Genomic DNA, 17,930 nt, shown 5'->3' on the forward strand with positions numbered 1-17,930 from the left:
TGTTACATGTAAGTCAGTTTTTACCATCCCCTCTTTGGTCTCTATGAGAGTTCCACATGTTGTATCTGAAAGTGGTAACATGCCAAATGGTGCTAACCGGAGAAATGTTATTGCTATTCCTACTTTGTTTAATTTTCCTAATAGATATAATCCAATCTTTGAGTCTCCTGAAATCTCAAAGTAATCTGACTTGTATTGAAACGCCGTATGATTTTAAATACAGAAAAGGTTTGACATTTTTACATCTTAATATTCGTAGTTTATTACCTGAAATGGATCATGTCAAGATCTGGGTCTCTCAGGCAGATCCTGATATTTTTATTGTATCTGAGACCTGGTTAACTGGTGAAACCCTGGACTCTGACGTTTCTATGGATGGTTACAATGTGTTCAGGGCTGATAGGAAAGGCAAAGGTGATGGTGTTGCTATTTACACAAGGAATATTCTGTGTCTCTGTTAAAGGCTCCCTCCAGTCCTAAACTATTTGACTTGTTGGCTTTAAGTCTTCAGTTGGGTTCACACCCAAAAATAACAGTTCTAGGAATCTATCGTCCACTCTCCACCAAGAAGTGTGTACTAAACAAACTCACTGATTTAATTGCAATTGTTATTACCCCAGAGGTGTTGATCGCCGAAGATTTTAATCTTGCATGGGGAACGAAGGATGCGGACTGTTTAAAAGATTTTTGTACTCATTTCAAATTTGACCCAGCTGATTACAAAGCCCACTGTCCAAAACTTTAACAGGACCCTACGAAATCAACTTGGTTTGACCTCATATTTACAAATGCTCCAGAGAAATATGCTGGAAGTGGGCTATTTGCTTTAGATATTAGTGACCACTGTCCCATTGTATGTATCAGGGATATTCAGATGCCTCGATCCAAACCTTGGTTTTATCAACAAGAAGAATTCTTTCGATTTCAACGAACAGGCCTTGGTGACCTTTATTTTGGTGACTTTGATTGCATTGCATTTATACCTGACCCAGAGTTGGCTCTGAACCACTTCACAAATGTTTTCAATGGTATTGTAGATCATTCTCAGTTTCTTTAAAGGGAGCATGTTTAAAAATCGTTCTTGCCCTTGGTTCAGTCCAGAGCTATCTGAAGTCATACACAACAGAGATGCTGCCTGGGCCAAAGCTAGATTCACAGACTCGGGCCCAGACTGGCAGTCTTTTAGGCGATTGAGAAATCAGTGTGTAAAAAAAAGCCAAATCAGATTATTATGTTAACACACTATCTGAATGTACAGGGAACCCAACTAAATTCTGGAAAGCTGTTAAATCACTGAAGGGTTATGTCTCCTCGTCTTTCCCCCAAGAAATTAATTTAGGTTCTGGCCCTATTACTGACAAATTGATATCATTAATGCATTTAAGGACCATTTTATCTCCGCAGGCTTTATATTTGAATGTATTTCAAAGCCAGCTCTTGAAAATAGTCGTTTGGATGTAGATGGTGAAAATCTATTGAAATGATACTGAAAATGCTGGTCAGGAGTTTTCATTTTGGAAATTCACTGATAAAAGAAGTCCTGGATGCTTTGTTAACATTAGCCACACAAAAAAAATCAACAGGGGCTGATCATTTGGAGCCTGGTCTGCTTATGTGTGCAGCACCCCTTAGTGCTGGCTCAGTAGCCAACATTTTTTATTTAACATTGTTATCAGGAAGTATTCCAAAGGCATAGAAATCTGCATATCTTGAAAATAGTTTCTCATCTCAATGTGACTCCCTGTTTAAATAAAATAAATCTATACTTGTATTGTCAAAAAAAAAAAAACATTCCCTCTCGCACACGAATTTGTGTTTGCAGTAGTGCACTAAACCTTCAACACACCATTTGTTAGGATATATGTTTTCAGGTTGACTACTCTGCCCTTTTCCATGCTCATTACACAGGTGCACCTTGTGCTGGAGACAAAAGGCCACTAAAATGTTACGTTTTCTCCAACAACCCAATGCAACAGATTTCTCAAGTTGAGGGAGTGTGCAATTAACTACCTCATCCCCATATTGTTATTTATTTTTGCTCTTTTGCACCCCTGTATCTCTACTTGCACATCATCATCTGCACATCTATCACTCCAGTGTCATTGCTAAATTGTAATTATTTTGCCACTATGGCCTATTTATTGCCTTACCTCCCTAATCTTTCTACATTTGCACACACTGTATACATATTTTTCTATTGTGTTATTGACTGTACGTTTGTTTATCCCATGTGTAACTTTGTTGTTTTTGTCGCAATATATAAAAAATAAATTGACAGGAATGTCCACCAAAGCTGTTGCCAGAGAACTTTATGTTAATTTCTCTACCATGAGCCACCTCCTATGTTGTGTTAGAGAATTTGGCAGTACATTCAACCAGCCTCACAACCGTGGACCACGTGTATGGGGTCGTGTGGGACGAGCGGTTTGCTGATGTCATCATTGTGAACAGAGTGCCCCATGGTGGTGGTGGGGTTATAGCATGGGCAGTGCATACGCTACGGACAACGACCACAATTGCATTTTATCGATGGCAATTTGAATGCACAGAGATACTGTGACAAGATCCTAAGGCCCATTATCATGCCATTCATCCGCCACCATCACGTCATGTTTCAGCATGATAATGGCCCCATGTCGCAAGGATCTGTATACAATTCCTGGAAGCTGAAAATGAAATCTTTGACATTGTTGCATGTTGGGTTTATATTTTTGTTCAGTATAATTTCATTCAACATTCTGGCTCGCAAGGAAAATGTTCATGCTTTTCAGTGCTTTGCTTCAGACTGTATTCCAAAGAACTGGTATCAAATTCAGATTTATTAGGCAAGGAAGTAACCCTACTCCTCAGCCAGAGGTCGTGTGGCGCTCTGAAGACTCCGAGAGCTAAGCGCTCCGAATTTACGAACGGACAATCTGACAGCGCTCCGAATTTACGAATGGCCCAGAGCACTCCGGAGTGAATTTACGAACACACGCCTTAGCGTCTCAAAGCCTCTGAAGGAGGCCAGATATACCGATCACACTGACTCACGTACTGTAGGCCTAGTTCAACCAATAACCATGGGAGTCAGTGCTGCTTTGTCATGGAGGAAATTGGCACCAAAATACAGGTATATTTCTCATTCAACTCAGCTGCCTGCAGCTTCGAAGATGTTCTCTGAGCAAATTGGTTTTGTCTCTCTGGGAAATGCCTAGGATGTATTCAGACAGGCAGACAGACACTCCCGCAGAAATAGCCATTTGCAGGCACATCGGCTAAAACCACTTGTTTCCCTGAGAGAAACAAGTGGTCAGAGAAGGTAGTGGTCAGTGGGTTCAGTATCACCGGTAGGTGGAAGAGCTCCAGTCCACCGTGATTTAATAACCACTGCATGGCAACGTTCAGTCACATGACATGGCTATAGGGGTGCTCAGTAATTAAATGAAGTAATTAAATGAACATGCCCATTGGCAGATTTGGTAAAAAGTGAAAACACCTTAGCGTTTACCTTTCCTTCTCCAGATGCAGTGGGTTATAGACTGCTGGACTGATAGGTGCAGGCCACACCCCCAGAACAGCAGCACTTTGCTTATTTGCTACGTTCGTAAGTCGTCTCTTTGAATGCTAAAACTGACATGAAATAAACATGCATGGTGTACAACTAAGCACAGGGACCAGGCACAGAAGACCAAACACGAACGCATCTCATTTATTGGGTGTTACACACAGAAACGCCATGGACACACACACATACAGTAGGCCCAGCGGACCCTGCTTGGCTTGTATGCAACATCACGCAAACATGCTTCGATACAAACCAAGAGGTTGCAGTGAATTCCTCAGAGTCAGTTGTACACATACACACACCAACACAGCCAGAGGGATCTGGGCCCAAAAATACAGTACACACGAGGGGATGTGTCAGGACCGTGAATAAGGACAGCTCTGTTTTACTGGCTGGTTTCGAGGGCGACTGGAAGAGGCACCAGGAGCAGCACTTCTGATTTGGGATGTATGAGTGAGAGCGCGTGAGTGAGAAAGTGTGAATGAGTGAACAATGGGAAGAAGAAAAAAAAAAAAATCACAGAAAGTGAGAAAAATAAGAGAGAGAGTGTTTGCATGGGCAGTTGGGAACAAACTGTCTGGAAATCCCTTCCTCCACTCTACATCTCCCTCCCAATCTAATCCACTCTCTCTTCTTCTCCATCTCCCTCCCCCTTTCCATCTTGATTCAGAGAGTGTCCAACACTGAAAGTAGACCACGGAGGAAAAGTGTGACATTGCTATTTTGGTCCAACAGACAACCTACCTATCCAAGAAAATGGACCCTTTTTCCACAGCCCCGGTCTGTATGCTAAATCCCACATTGTGAGGCCATCGTCGTGATACGGACTGTCATTGTGCTTCTATGGATAATGAGGTGAGTCTTACACGTATACTTAATGCCAGTCTCTCCCTCTGAGGGCTAACAAATTGAGGCAGCACGGATAATAATGAAACCAGTGAGAAAAAAAAAAAGAGGCCTCTTTTCACATGCATGCGCACATACAACACACACACACACACACACATTCCAGGATAACTTTTCTCTGCCTGTCACTGTCTGTGTTTCAGTGAGCAGAGAAAGCTCTCCCACGCTAATAGCCATCTATAGTATAGATACGATGTTGTCTTACCGTAAACTTGCTACTATCCCATTTCAGATGACTCTGGTCATCGGAATGATCACTTCACATTTTAGTCATGAAGCAGACTCTCTTATTCCAACTGACTTAAAATGCATTCAACTAATGTAGGTGAGACTAAACAAAAATCGAAGAAAGAGATTAAAAAAACATTCACCTCTAGGATAAGTTAATTACACCACCAGGCGTCAAGGCTAAGAGCCAACCCTCATGGCTCACACTTTGTCAACAAATGTTCTATGCCTACAGTTTTGGGAACCCCATCTCGCCTGTTTCTATTTTACATCAAACTACCTTTTCCCCAGTGCTCTATTCACAAAGCCCCCAACGTTCCCCGTCACAGAGTTACTACTCACACGTACCCCAAGATGACCCTTGCATAACTGCTTCTGCACTGGGCCTCCTCTCGTTCACTTCAAAGTCTTTCAGCTCCCAGATAACTCGCATCCACTTTCAATGTGTTCCAATCCTCCCGCTGCTCTGTGTCGGTCTCTTGTCCTGAGGGAAACTTCTCTCTGAGTCCAAACGCGGCTTATTGCTCAGGCCAAATGCCACCAATGTGGATAGACGCTCCGGTCCCTCCTCTTCCTTTTTTCCTCTACCCCTCCTTCTCCCTCTCTCACACACTCCCCCGCACCACCTCCCCTCTCTCGCTCGCTCGCCCTCTCTCCTCTTCTCTCTCCTGTGTGGCTTTGACCAAACAGGCTCCACTAGGCATAGTGTGCCTTGCTGCCTTTCTCAAGTAATAAAAAGGAGGAAGAGAGAGACCAGTCAAAGGGGAATTCTCCCCTCCTCCAGTCTGTCTAAATCGGGATGGGAAGAAAGAAAGAAAGAAAGAAACTGGGCCAGCATGCTGATATTGGATAGTTTTCCAAGTTTTATGGCTCCTGTGATGTTGCTGTAGACATGCGTTCCTAACTAATCAGATAGCGTGTACAGCCAGTTCTTAATTTGATCACTCTGTTCTTGCTGACTTATTCATGTTTTAAAAAGGCTTTTAAAAGTTTGTAATTTCCACTTAAAAATGTCTGACTTGATTTCCCCTACCGAGAAATGTATCAACCCCTATAAAAATGTCCATTAATTATAATCGACATAATAATTCACATGTCCCGTTGCTGCAGGATTTTTTTCCTGCTGTGGGAAACAGGTCAAATTAAAAGGTCAATTGCTCTTGAAAACTCCTTTTGAAAACAGCCTGTATCTCATCAATTCGAGTCAGAAACATTTATATTAGTGTCAATTTACTACATAGTTTAAATAGAATAATGTTGGTCATAAAGTCAGTCTCGTCCAAAACGGAGTCATGACCAACTTCAGGGTTTGGTTTGGACTTCAATTATGTCAATTCATGCCCCCATTTGCCTATTAACACATGGTCGCATCGTGTTTTCATGGAAAAGACTGGGTGAGTTCGCTTTGCATGGCCGGGTGCCCCGGGTGAGCGGCGACCTCTCCTTAGGAGGACCAATGGAATGGTTGAAAATGAGCAAACCCCACCTACCTGGCACACCAGGCCATGCAAACCGAATTCCCCAGACAACACGGTGTATATTTGGCAGTAGCTTGATATGCAATGCATATATTGATCAGGAAATAACTAAGTCTAGTGAAAATGGGCTTCTGTAAAGTTGATCAAGAATCAAAATGGCCAGGATATGGATTAAATGCAACGCTAGCTACAAGTTATGCGGGCTGCCAACCGTCAAACTGTGCCTGGTGGTGTTGCTGACGGTGAGTTGGTTACACTAGTTGGCTACATCATTTGATAATGCTGGCGAATAGCAAGATAATGTGTCTCATGAAACACATTCCAGACACTGGTTCTCGCTACCTTTGGCATAACTGTGATTTGACAGAGAAATATCAGCTAGCTAACATTAGATAGGCTAGCCAGATGCCGCTAGCTATCCCTCAAGCTATGCCAACTAGCTGCTGGCAGCTTGGCTAAACACAAGGGCAGCGCTGGCTTTACTTTCTATTTGCCTCTTCCTCTCTACTATAGCCCACACATAGAACTGTATCAGTCCTTGTTTGTTGTGGTTGAATGGCAAAGACAAAAAAAACACCCATATGAAACCACGCCCGGAAGACAACTCTCGTTTGCCTTCAGTCATGGCCGCTAGCATTTCTTAATGAGCACTGATGGAAAAAAAAAAAAAAAAGGCCAAATCAGGAAGTGCAGCTCCCCTTTAAGATAGTACATCTGTATCTACAGTATGTGCGCCCATGAATGCACGTGTAAAAGACATAAGGTCTGTTCAACTCATAAGATAAATAACTTTCCTTTTTATTCAAGATCATTCGGGATTTTGGCAAAGAGGCCCCTTATCTACTTCCCCAGAGTCAGATGAACTGGTTGATACCATTTTTATGACCCTACGTGCAGTTTAAACGAAGTTGCTAACTAGTGCAATTGCTAACTAATGTTAGCATAATGACGAAGTCTATGGTGTCTGCTAGCACTCTAGCAGATACCCATAGACATCCAGTCATTGTGCTAACGCTAATTAGCATTGGCTCATGAAACTACCTCTAACTTCCTTCATACTGGACACAGACATAACAGTTGTACCCACGAGTTCATCTGACTCCGGGGAAGAAGATAAAGGGCCTCATTTCCGGGGGAGGGGAATGTGCTACAGACAAGCAACATAACCCTTTACAGTTCATAGCAGGGTCCCACTTCAGTTAGTCACTGAGTGTGTTACAGTTTCTTAATGAAGCCTCGACAGACAGCGAGATCCAAACACCTACTGACAGTCCCTGTTTTCAGCCTGTCGGTTTCCAGAGAAGTTCTACTATACTCCTCCAGGCAGACAGCGTTCAGCCTCAGCCCTGACCTGCAAATCCTCCATCGGGCCACAATCAATGAAAAACTGTTTCAATCAATGTTAAGCTGTCTGACAGAGTGGACTAAAGTAGGGTAGCTAGAGAAGTAGGCTACAGCACATACTTCTCTCTCTCAAAAGTCCTACAAGTGGGTCACACACTGCTCAGTGTTCTGCTTGTGTCCTTCATACAGCGAGGTGTTGAATAGGTAGAGCTCTTCACTCACCTTGAGGGAAACCAAAGGGAGGCTGCGAGAGGGGTGTAAAGCAAGCTGACCCCTGGTATTGGTCCAATCCAGTACTATAAGAGCTCTAAAGTTGTCTGCAGGAGACTGGACAACAAGAACCCCCCCCCCAGTGTCCAGACCGGGTGACAATTAATCATGGGCCCAGTTGCTCACCAGCCTCTCTGGCACCATTCGACATTGTGTCTCACAGCATTATTGCATGAGAACGTTTCTGCTGGAGCCAGACCCTATTGGAAAAATCTGACAACCCCATAGTAGAATCATTTTATCTATTTACCTAGTCAAATCCAAATCAAATTTTATTGGTCACCTTCACATGGTAAGCAGATGTTATTGCAAGCGTAGCGAAATGCTTGTGCATCTAGTGCTGACAGTGCATCTAGTGCTGGCAGTGCATCAATATCTAACAATTCCACAACAGATACCTAAAACTCACAAATCTAAGTAAAGGAATGGAATAAGAATATATAAATAGATGGATGAGCAATGACCTAGTGGCATAGGCAAGATGCAATATATGGTATAAAATACAGTATATACACATTTGAGTTGAGTAATGCAAGGTATGTAAACATTATTAAAGTGCCATTATTAAAGTGACTAGTGATCCATTTATTAAAGTGGCCAATGATTTCAAGTCTATGTAGGCAGCAGCCTCTCGGTGTTAGTGATGGCTGTTTAACAATCTGATGGCCTTGAGATAGAAGCTCTTTTCCATTCTCTCGGTCCCAGCTTTGATGCACCTGTACGGACCTCGCTTGTTGTTGTGTGTTTATGCAAGAAAAATGCTTTTGTGAAACAGCGGAAACATATGGCAGCTAGAAATCAAAACTGGAAGGTCTTCAAAAATAGATGGGAGCAGTTGATGGTAATGAAACGATGCAGACAACTACATTGATAGAAGTCACAATATGCAATATTAAATCTGATCTACCCCTTAAAAAAAAGGAAAATTCAAACACCCCTCCACAGTCTGTACTTGGGACATTTAAGGTATTACCCAGGACAAATGCGACCTGCCAACCCGGTGTACCCGTCTGGCTGTTCCTCCATTATATTTTCATAACAAGGGCTCCTGTCTGTGGCCAACAGAAAGCTAGGTAATCCATCAGTGTCTGGTCTGCTATCGCTGCATGGGGACATCACTCCCAGGGGGAGCCAGAGCTAAACTTGCCTCAAAACTGCCTCAACCAACCCTCTCCCAGAAAGCCCTCTGTCACCAATCACCTAGCCTCGAAATTCAAAACTAGTGAAAATAAACTTGATTCAGTTACAATTCCAAGGTTACAATTCCAAGGCTAGTACCATAGATTCTATGGCTTGTAATGTACCAATCAGTCCAAATGCGCCAACAAATAAACCAAGCCAGATGTTGACGCTTTGCACTTTTAAATCGCTTTACACTGAAGAAAAAGCTATTGGCATTAGCCGGAGTTGCCCTTGTGGATATAAAAATGAGTAAATCACTATTGTAAGAGCTCTAATACATCTATACAGTACTCACTTAGCAGACGCCTTAGTTACTCACACACACACACTCAGACTTACAGTATTGTGTGCCAAAGAGATTAGGGGTTACGCCTCGATCTTAAGAGTTACAGCAGTTACAGGGTGGTTAAGTGACTTAGTGCTTACTTCAAACAGCTGGAATTAGGTCCTGTGCGAGGATACAATTGCTCGACTTCAAAATTGACTTGGTAACACTTTACTGAAAGCCCACAGGCATAATGCATTCTACAAAATATCATAAGAACATATATAACACCCTTACATTGGCTTATACATAGGTCCGCTTCTATCCGAGAGCACCCTTAGAAACAGAATGGTTCCAAACTGTTTCTGTTATGAAAGCAGAAAGACAATTCAAAGCAGCTGTGAGCACCAAAGTAACATTGCCACAGAGAGTCAATCTCAGTAGTAATTTGAGAATGTTTCCAGAGTCTAACTTCAAGGTAGAGGACAAAATGAAGATGCGTGAAAGCCAGAAAGCCATCGCTTTCTAGGAAAACCAGCTGAGTAATGGAATGGTAAATTGACAATATAATCAGAAGCACATTGGGTTCTTGAGCTTGCTCACCTCTCAATGGCAGCCGGTCTTCAGCTTCTGGAGGCCTGAGAGAATTAGGGGGAACGGGTCGGCTGTGCATCCCAGGGACTCACTGCCGCTGTTGGGGCTCTACTCCCTCTCTGCTCCTAGACTACAGAAGCAACCAGAAAGACAAATTGAAGTTAGCAAAACACAGGACCTTAGCTACAACTGCTACAGTACCAACTCAGAGCTGGAAGATCTGAAAGGTCACAACTGAGTGTGTAACCTACACCAGCATGTAAGGTGGAAGTAGCCTTTCCAAGGAAAATCAGTCATGTTAATACTTGAAGGGTAGGAAGCATGAGTTTCTCCTCACCAATGTAACAACACAGTATGGTCAAAGACCACAATCTGGTTACCTAGAAGTATAAACACAGTTATGTAGTAACCAAAAAATATATCTCATTTCCGGTTATCTTCTCAAAGTATTTGCTTGCAAGTTGGCTGAACATTTTATTGAAACCTGTCGTCATGAGTGCAAACATTTTTGGTTTCATTTGAAGTTAGTTTACATTATAGGGAATAGGCTGGCTTGCCGGGTCCTCCGTATTACATCACAGCCCTGAAAAACCTTTTCCGACACGACTACGGCATTCTGATCTGTCTTATGTAATGACTTGAAAGATGGCAAAGTGAGGTGTAACTTTGCATTGGGACGTTTGATGTGTATACATCACGTTTTGCTGCCTACCCTGATTCAGGAGGGGTTGGGTTAAATGCAGAAGACACATTTCTGAATGCATTCAGTTGTGCAACTGACTAGGTATCCCCTTTCCCCTTCCCATAAAGGAGGAACACAGAGGGGAATTCCATGCCAACTTAAGAGAACACTTCTTATGTTTGCCCTCATTTACGACTGAGTAATACTTCAACTTTGACCTCTCCACTATGTTCATTAGTCATTTCTAAAGCACCTCTGTCCCCTACTCTTTTGTCTTCCTCTGAGTGCCAGAGTATGGGTGAAACTCAAGACAGTCCGGCAAACAGAGCGCTTCCAATGGGAAATAAAGCCCTCTGGTTGCCATGGCAGCCTGCTCGTGAAGCGGATTCCTCCCAGCAGCCTCTTGGACTGGGGCCACATTCCAATACTTTGATAATGCATCCTTCATTCCTTAATTTTGGCTTACAGCTACAGTGAAAGAGAAGTCCGATTTTCACCATGATGGAACGGATTCTGATACAAAAAGGTTTTCTGGTGAGTGTTTTCCATTGAACTGTGTCAGGTATTGTGGAAACTCCATTAGGTGCGCGCCTGTAATTGCTATTTTAAGAGGGGAAAATAGCATACCGATGTCAGGACAGACTGGAGGGCTAAATGCCCAGCAGTAGCTCAACGCACCATTATAAAAACTACATTCAAAGGTAGGCTGTTTTATTCGATTAAGAATTTCAAACGTTATGGTATATCCTTATAGGTAACTGTTGGATTCTAGCTTGAAATATACTTATTCATGTTCAACTTAGTACTTTACATGTACAAGGAATGTATGTGTTAGGGGTCAAGGAAGGGTAAAGAGGAACTTGGTGTTGAAAGTTAGAGTGAAAGTTACTGAAAGAGAAAAGGGGAACAGAGTTTATGACCCAGGTCTGTTGAGTAAGGTGAACAGGAGGTCACTGATAAACATCATGGAGAAGTCACCAGATAACCAGGAACTGCTCTACTGAAGACAACGCAACATTTTAAATCAAACTTTATTAGTCACATGCGCCAAATTCAACAGGTATAGTAGACCTTACAGTGAAATGCTTACTTACGAGCCCCTAACCAACAATGCAGTTAAAAAAAAATATGGATAAGAAATAAAAGTAACAAGTAATTAAATAGCAGCAGTAAAATAACAATAGTGAGACTATATACAGAGGGGTACCGGTACGGAGTCAATGTGCGGGGGCACCAGTTAGTTGCCCCCTCTTTTACACCACTGCTACTCTCTTATCATATATGCAATCACTTCAATGACTCTACCTGCATGTACAGTGGGAAGAAAAAGTATGTGAACCCTTTAGAATTACCTGGATTTCAGCATAAATTGGTCATAACACAAAATATTATAATTTTTCATCTCTTTATTGATCACACCATGTAAACATTCACAGTGCAGGTTGCAAATAGTCTGGGTAGCCCTTTGATTAGGAATTCAGGAGTCTAATGGCTTGGGGGTAGAAGCTGTTTAGAAGCCTCTTGGACCTAGATTTGGCGCTCCGGTACCGCTTGCCGTGCGGTAGCAGAGAGAATAGTCTATGACTAGGGTGGCTGTAGTCTTTGCATCACTGCCTGGTATGGCAACTGCTCGGTTGAGGCAGTGATGCAACAAGTCAGGATGCTCTCGATGGTACAGCTGTAGAGCCTTTTGATGATCTGAGAAACCATGCCAAATATTTTCAGTCTCCTGAGGGGGGAATAGGTTTTGTCACGCCCTCTTCACGACTGTCTTGGTGTGCTCGGCCCATGTTAGTTTGTTGGTGATGTGGACACCAAGGAACTTGAAGCTCTCAACCTGCTCCACTGCAGCCCTGTCGATGAGAATGGGTGTGTTCTCGGTCCTCTTTCTCCTGTAGTCCACAATCATCTCCTTTGTCTTGATCACGTTGAGAGAGAGGTTGTTGTCCGTGCACCACACGGCCAGGTCTCTGACCTCCTACCTATAGGCTGTCTCGTCTTTGTAAGTGATCACTGTTGTGTCATCGCCAAACTTAATGATGGGGTTGGAGTCGTGCCAGGCCGTGCAGTCATGAGTGAACAGGGAGTACAGGAGGGGACTGAGCACGCACCCCTGAGGGGCCCGTGTTGAGGATCAGTGTGGCCGATGTTTTGTCAGGCAGTATTGGGCAACAGATAGCAGTTCTGAGAAGTTACACCCCTAATCTCATCTTGACATAAATGCCTGTTTGATTGTGTGCAAAATGTGCTTGCAACTGAGGCACCCAGTGAGGAGAATAAACTGGGTTTAAGCTTCTTCTAGTTGTCCGTTTGAGTTTTTACTCTGTTTCTTCAGAACCTAACGTAACAATGTCACAATGATAATTTAAATGTAATTTAGACAAAGCTTTTTGATTGTTAAAATAGGTGTGAAAAATGTTCTCCAAAAATGAACACTCAAGTAATCAAATACTGACGTCCGTTCGGATATTCTATTCATCAATTTACAGTATCCATCCCTAGTTCATTATAGGGCATAACGTTGAGGAATGTTAGGATATCAACATGCCCAGCCCTCCCGTTCACAGGCGCATAAATCTTTTGTCTTGCTCTCAATTGTGGCAAGGCTAAAATCTTAAAAATGTCTCCTCTCCTTCATCTAAACCAATTGAAGTGGATTTAACAAGTGACATCAATAAGGGATCATAGCTGTAACCTGGATTCACCTTGTCAGTCTATGTCAGATGTTCGGAATGTTTTGTACTCAGTGCATATCCTGGATATTTGCAGGATCAGAGATGTTCGCTAAGCCCTCAATTCTTATATTACAAGCGGAGGAATATTGCAATTTGTTCTTCGGCCTATTTATTGACTTTTTCCTTAAGCCAGGCAGAGTAAATATGTTGGTAGCAGATGGAAGTGTTAAGAAGACTGTGGCTTCCCACACGTAATGCAGCTCAAGCCACATGACGATATACTGGCTTCAGAAATATCACACTGTGGCAATATAATGCCCGTGTTGGGTAACACCACATTGGGTACACAGTGTGTGGGAGAGAGGTGCTACAAGACATATTGGATGATTTGACAACATAATAGTAACTCCTGGAGGTTTATAGTTGGCCCACACGGACCATTAACAGGTGCTTAGCTGTGCCAGCCCTCTCTCAACTCCTACTCTGAATCGATTGGAAGCAGTAATCCACGTTATTGCCCTACCAGCTGCCAGATAGAGGGGGATTAAACTTCATGCAGAGAGCGAGAGAGCAAAAAGAGACTGCGAACCCTCTGTTTACCATTGCATTACATTATTAATCTGCTGAACAGGCACCCTCACAGACAGCCATCGATAACACTAACCTCTCAATGACCTGTTCAGTGAGCCATTACCACCGACAGGCCTTTATTGCAGGCTACCTTGGGGTGGCAGGTAGCTTTGAGGTTAAAGAGGTGGGCTAGTAAACAGAGGGTTACCAGTTCAAATCCCAGATCTGTCAGGAGTGTAGGATGGAGGATAGATCACTCTCACCATCTCCAATCTGTTAAAATATATCTTATTGAAGGGAGAGGTTCACAGGTTCATATTCAAGGGTGCACCTGGATACGTAAACTGTATTGATTGATTTAGTGAAACACTAAGGGTGTTTGCAAGGCCTTATAAACCTAAAAAGGGGAAGTATTTGGTTAATGCTCTATTTTGCAAAGTCACGAATAATATGGTACCCAATTGCGCCTTTAGTGTGAATAAGTAGCTTTGTTTCAACAAAATAATCTCTTTAGGTCATTGTCCTGTTGAAAAAACAAATGATAGTCCCACTAAGAACAAAGCCGATGGGATGGGGTATTGCTGCAGAATGCTGTGGGAGCCATGCTGATTAAGTGTGTGCATTGAATTCTAAACAAATGACAGACCGTGTCACCAGCAAAGCACCATCACACCCCCTCCTCCATGCTTCACGGTGGGAACCACACATGCAGAGATCATCCGTTCACCTACTCTGCGATTCAAAGACACAGCGGTTGGAACCAAAAATCTCAAATTTGGACTCATCAGACCAAAAGGTCAGATTTCCACAAGTCTAATGTCCATTGCTCGTGTTTTTTGGTTCAAGCAATTCTCTTATTATTATTTGTGTCCTTTAGTAGTGGTTTCTTTGCAATAATTTGACCATGAAGGCCTGATTCACACAGTCCCCACTGAACAGTTGATGTTGAGATGTGTCTTACTTTATTTGGGCTGCAATCTGAGGCTGGTAACTCTAATGAACTCTGCAGCAGAGGTAACTCTGGGTCTTCCTTTCCTGTGGTGGTCCTCATGAGAGCCAGTTTCATCATAGTGCTTGATGGTTTTTGCGACTGCACTTGAAGAAATTTTCAAAAGTTCTTGACATTTTCCGAATTGACTGACCTTCATGTCTTAAAATAATGGACTGATGTTTGTCTCTGCTTATTTGAGCTGTTATTGCCATAATATGGACTTTGTCTTTTATCTAATAGGGCTGTCTTCTGTATACCAATGCTACCTTGTCATAAAACAACTGATTGTCAAAAATGCATTAAGGAAAGAAATTCCACAAACTTTTAACAAGGCACACCTGTTAACCTCTCTGCGCACGGAACCCAGTAGCGGGCTGAAATTCCACAACATCAGCTGTGCCATCAGAGTCCTGGGTTCGCGCCCAGGCTCTGTCGTAACCGGCCGCGACCGGGAGGTCCGTGGGGCGACGCACAATTGGCCTAGCGTCGCCCGGGTTAGGGAGGGCTTGGTCGGTAGGGGTGTCCTTGTCTCATCACGCACCAGCGACTCCTGTGGCGGGCTGGGCGCAGTGTACGCTAACCAAGGTGGCCAGGTGCACGGTGTTTCCTCCGGCGCATTGGTGCGGCTGGCTCCCGGGGTTGGATGTGCGCTGTGTTAAAGAAGCAGCGGCTTGGTTGGTTGTGTATCGGAGGACGCATGACTTTCAACCTTCGTCTCTCCCGAGCCTGTACGGGAGTTGTAGCGATGAGACAAGATAGTAGCTACTACAAAAATTGGATACTACGAAATTGGGGAGAAAAAGGGGTAAAATTAAAAAAAAAAAAAAAAAAATTCCACAACATACGGTGATCGCTACATAGTCATATTAAACATTCATGAAAATACAAGTGTCTCACATGTATCGAAAGCCTAGAATCTTGCTAATCCAAATGCATTGTCAGACTTTTAAAAAGGATTTACTGCGAAAGAATAAGATGCGATTATCTGAGGATAGAGCACCATAAAAAAAAACTATTTCAACCAGCACAGGCTAACAAAATCAAACTGCATTAAAATAAATCGTTTACCTTTGACGATCTTCGTCTGTTTGCAATCCCAATGCTCATTGTTACACAATGAATGATCTTTTATTTGATAAAATCCGTCTTTATAGCCTAACACAAAACATTTTGTGAACCGCTTGTGTCATGAATTCCGTCTCATTCCATTTTCGACGACACATTCGAGGGTAAATACCCACACAAAACGTGACTTTTCCAGTCATGTTTGGTTTCATTGCAATCAAATGGTTTGTTTGCAACACAACCAAACCTGATGGGCCATTTCGCGGGACGTATTGACTGAAAGAAACCGATTTGAAGACAACAAGTAATGACATCACTGTGCACCAATGATATGACCACTGTTTCGTTGATTGACTGTATTTTAACCCAATGACCACTGATCGTCTTGAAATCCTAGCTGGGTAGATAGCCAATGAGCCGAGGTAAACGGCAATACGCAATGGTTGTGTGTTGGAAGACCAACCCATGTAGTAAACTCCGGAGTAAAGAGAGTCATTCGCTATTGAAGTTTTATACCGGAAGGAGCTACACATATTACGCACAGCATTGTTTGGTAAATGCGCAGATTCAGCTGTTTATATATCAATCATTATGGCGACTAAGTCAGGGAAAGCTAAATCGAAGTCTAGATATACAGGTGTACACACAATTTTAGAAGAAATTGATCGGAAAAGTGAGAGAGATTGGTTGTAGGACGATTAATTTAGCGATTCCCAAGTATTTTTTGAACGGAGAGGACATGTTTTGGACTGGTAAATTCTTCTCATGCTAATGCCCTTGTCTGAATATTTGTTTTTCATTGTATTATCTAAACCAGATCTATTGTGTTATATTCTCCTACATTCAATTCACATTTACACATACAGTGCCTTGCGAAAGTATTCGGCCCCCTTGAACTTTGCGACCTTTTGCCACATTTCAGGCTTCAAACATAAAGATATAAAACAATTTTTTTGTGAAGAATCAACAACAAGTGGGACACAATCATGAAATGGAACGACATTTATTGGATATTTCAAACTTTTTTAACAAATCAAAAACTGAAAAATTGGGCTACTTTGAAGAATCAGACATTTAAAATCTATTTTTATTTGTTTAACACTTTTTTGGTTACTACATCTTTCCATGTGTTATTTCATAGTTTTGATGTCTTCACTATTATTCCACAATGTAGAAAAAAGAAAAACCCTGGAATGAGTAGGTGTATCCAAACTTTTGACTGGTACTGTAGGTATTCAGACTCTTTGATATGAGACTCGAAATAGAGCTCAAGTGCATCCTGTTTCCACTGATCATCCTTGAGATGTTTCTACAATTGGATTGGAGTCCACCTGTGGTAAATTCAATTGATTGAACATGATTTGGAAAGGCACATAACGGTCTATATAAGGTCCCACAGTTGACAGCGCATGTCAGAGCAAAAACCAAGCCATGACGTCGAAGGAATTGTCCGTAGAGCTCCGAGACAGAATTGTGTCAAGGCACAGATCTGGGGAAGGGTACCAAAAAAATTTCTGCAGCATTGAAGGTCCCCAAGAACACAGTGGCCTCCATCATTCTTAAACAGAAGAAGTTGGGAACCACCAAGACTCTTCACAGAGCTGGCCGCCAGACCAAAATGAGCAATTGGGGGAGAAGGGCCTTGGTCAGGGAGGTGACCAAGAACCTGATGGTCACTCTGACAGAACACCAGAGTTCCTCTGTGGAGATGGTTGTCCTTCTGGAAGGTTCTCCCAACTCACTCCACCAATAAGGCCTTTATGGTAGAGTGGCCAGACGGAAGCCAATCCTCAGTAAAAAGGCACATGACAGCCCGCTTGGAGTTAGCCAAAAGAAACAAGATTATCTGGCCTGATGAAACCAAGATTGAACTCTTTGGCCTGAATGCCAAGCGTCATATCTGGGGGAAACCTGGCACCATCCCTACAGTGAAGCATGGTGGTGGCAGCAACGTGGGGATGTTTTTCAGTGGCAGGAACTTGGAGACTAGTCAGAATCGAAGCAAAGATGAACGGAGCAAAGTACAGAGATCCTTGATGAAAACCTGCTCCAAAGCACTCTGCCCCAGTCTGAGGTCCTAAGGTTCTCCTTCCAACAGAACCACAACCCTAAGCACACAGCCAAGACAACGCA

General features: G+C 42.8%; 1 protein-coding gene across 4 annotated transcripts in view; it reads right to left on the minus strand.

Annotated features, from left to right (window-relative positions):
* LOC110491536 (leucine zipper putative tumor suppressor 2 homolog) overlaps nt 1-17,930 on the minus strand; it is a 45,723-nt gene that overhangs the window by 12,263 nt on the left and 15,530 nt on the right. For 2 of the 4 annotated variants that reach the window (XM_021565059.3, XM_090202136.1), the window contains exon 2: nt 9,824-9,944. The gene's annotated coding sequence lies outside the window, so the exon portion shown is untranslated. Of the gene's footprint in view, nt 1-5,029; nt 5,430-9,823; nt 9,945-17,930 lie in introns of those variants that run through there. The other 2 variants (XM_021565060.3, XM_090202137.1) reach the window with 2 other exon arrangements.

The sequence above is a fragment of the Oncorhynchus mykiss genome, chromosome 16 (assembly GCF_057628025.1).
Source record: "Oncorhynchus mykiss isolate SJ-2025 chromosome 16, ASM5762802v1, whole genome shotgun sequence".
NCBI lineage: Eukaryota > Metazoa > Chordata > Actinopteri > Salmoniformes > Salmonidae > Oncorhynchus > Oncorhynchus mykiss.